We start from the raw sequence: 2,500 nt of genomic DNA on the forward strand, positions 1-2,500 counted from the left end.
CCTCGGTGCCGGCCTCCGGGGGCCCTCCGAAAGAAAGTGATCGATGAGCTTCGTTGTTGTTTGTTAATTTCGTTTCTGTTTTTTTTTTTGTATTTTAGTTTTTTAGATATAGAGAGCTAGAGAGCGAGCGAGCGAAAGAGAGAGAGAGAGAAGAAGAAAGCAAAGAAGAGAGATGAGAAGTGTGCAATTATCGTTGATTTTTTGTTGTTGTTGTTTTCTGGCTAGTTTACGGTTATAAAAATTCCAAAAAAAGTGAGATCTCACGTCGTCCTCGTCGATCGATCGGTCGGTCGGTTCGGTCGGTTGGTCGCCATTTGCCGGGTGCGCCGGCGGGTGCCAGCGAGTGTGACAAAAGCCGCAAGTCGTCGTGCGCTTCGTAGATAACACAGCGCCACCCCCCCCCCCCCCCCCTGCCCCGTAAAGCCCACTAGAGTGAGGGAACGGATGATGACGGATGAAGTCATTTGTTCGAGTTTCACCGTGTGGCTGCCGCCGTTACCGCTGCCCCTGCGACCGTTGCCAACGCTGGTGCCCCTTGCGGCCAAATTGATGATGGTTTAGTGAGCGAACCGAACCGACAAACCGCCAACCCGCCAACCCGCCAAGGTGCGGTGGAATCTGCGAAAGCTCTGGGCTCTGGATTAAGGCAAACCCCCATATCCCAACGGGCCTCCTCCCAACGAGACCCACACAGTGGACAGTGAAACAAGTTGATCAAGCCGCAGCCTCAAAGTGACCGAGGGAAGAGAGAGAAGTGACCCCTTCAAGTGTGGTGCGAATTTCATACAAAATCCGATTAGGCCATGCATGCCATTACGCTCCGCTTCGACCGGCCCCGGCAGGCCGTGGAAAGGTAAATGCTTTATTGATGATCTCTGCGCCTGCGGTGTTCGAGGGCTTTCGTGCTTTGTTGTCGTGCTTTTCGCCAATCCAAACCACTTCTGGGGATCGCAGCGGACGTGTGTTGATTGAAAAGATGGCGAAAACTGTCAAACACGCTTGGTTTGAGCGAGGACTACTAGATGCGGAGCTTGTTGTGTGTTTTAGAAGAGGGTTGACAGCCACGTTGAGGCAGATGCAGCTGCTGTCTAGTCAAGTCGTCTCTCTTTCGATTCGAAATAACATATTCCCACCGCTTTGTGAACATGAAGATGAATTAGGGCTTGACAGCTCAAAATCAAAACAATTGGAGTTACTGTGTCGAAAACCAAAGACAAATCGAACTTTATACACTCACTTTGTTCCAAAACTTAATCGAAGTGTAGAATACGATCGATATCTAGTCTATTGGACTGTCAAAACACAAAATGATAAGAAGTATCATTCAAGGCATCCTCGACCTACTCAGAAGGACAATTGTGACAACCTCCTTTTCGTTAAAAATAACTCCACCCCTGCCCCGTAACACCCCTTAACCATGGCCTTAGGCTGCTTGACCATCAACCGTCTCGAAGGCAATTGGCTTTTAATTACTCTCTCTCTCCACCAAACACACACCAGACTCGATTTCGTTCGAAAATGCTCATCCACAATGGGCGAGCAGAAACGCAACAAACGCGAAATGCCGGCCAAAAATCATCTCTTCAGGTGGAGTGCGACCACGCGAGTGCGCGTGCCACATGCCATACTACGAACCTCCCGGTACACACCATCGAGAGTGAAACAATATTCCGTTTGAACGGCGTCGTCGTTGAAGTCGTTGGAGTCGTTGGCGTCGTTTTGTTATTGTTGGTCTTCGTCTTGTGGCCACACCAAACGCACTAAGTAGCCCACCCTCCACCCCTTTTTGAGCCCAAAAGTAAACAAGATGAGGAGGCCAAGCCAGAAAACGAATCGAAACACAACTAAAACCGAAACTAATAATAGAAAACCTCCACCCACTTCTCTGCGCACCCTCTGCCAACCCTCCCGGTGGTAAACCGAAGATCGAAGAAGCATCAGGCCCCTCCTCTCCCCCTCGCCACGATTGCACAATGAGTCAGTCCACCACGCGGTCACCGGTCCACGAAACACGAAAAACGGCCAGCAAATCAGCGGCGGATGTGGTGGCGGTGGTTTTTCATTTTCCAAACATTATTGTTCTCTGCGTGAAGAGATCGACGAGGAGAGGGAGGTGGTGCCCGCACACTCACACACCCACCCCACCCCACCCGGAGTTCATCTTTAATGCGTCGTGGCGTCGTGAGCATTTGATTTTTCATTGATTTGCGGACCTTTGCTTCGGTGAAGATGGGACAAGACGAGGGGGAAAGGAGGATTTTCCCTCTTTCTCTCCGTTCGTCTCCATCTTCGTCCGTTGCTGGCGGGCTCGAGGATTTGGCGTCTTAAGGCTGCTGGCACTTTTTGGAGGCCACGGCATGCTCTTCACCGACACACAGCGATCGAGTGCGCCACAAACCGAGGCCTTGAACGGAGATGATCTTTTCTCTCTCTGCCCCGGGGAAGGGGTGCGGAGGGAGGTGCTCGCCCCCGCACTGATCGTGATCGTCAGCGTAGTGCA

The 2,500-nt window shown here is 51.4% G+C and overlaps 1 long non-coding RNA gene across 1 annotated transcript in view; it reads left to right on the forward strand.

The window, feature by feature from the left end:
* Positions 1-147: 147 nt before the first annotated feature.
* LOC126569877 (uncharacterized) overlaps positions 148-2,500 on the forward strand; it is a 90,175-nt gene continuing 87,822 nt past the window's right edge. The window contains exon 1 of the long non-coding RNA XR_007607821.1: positions 148-853. This is a non-coding gene — a long non-coding RNA (uncharacterized LOC126569877). The remainder of the gene's footprint in view (positions 854-2,500) is intronic.

Source organism: Anopheles aquasalis, chromosome 2, assembly GCF_943734665.1.
Source record: "Anopheles aquasalis chromosome 2, idAnoAquaMG_Q_19, whole genome shotgun sequence".
NCBI classification, from domain to species: domain Eukaryota; kingdom Metazoa; phylum Arthropoda; class Insecta; order Diptera; family Culicidae; genus Anopheles; species Anopheles aquasalis.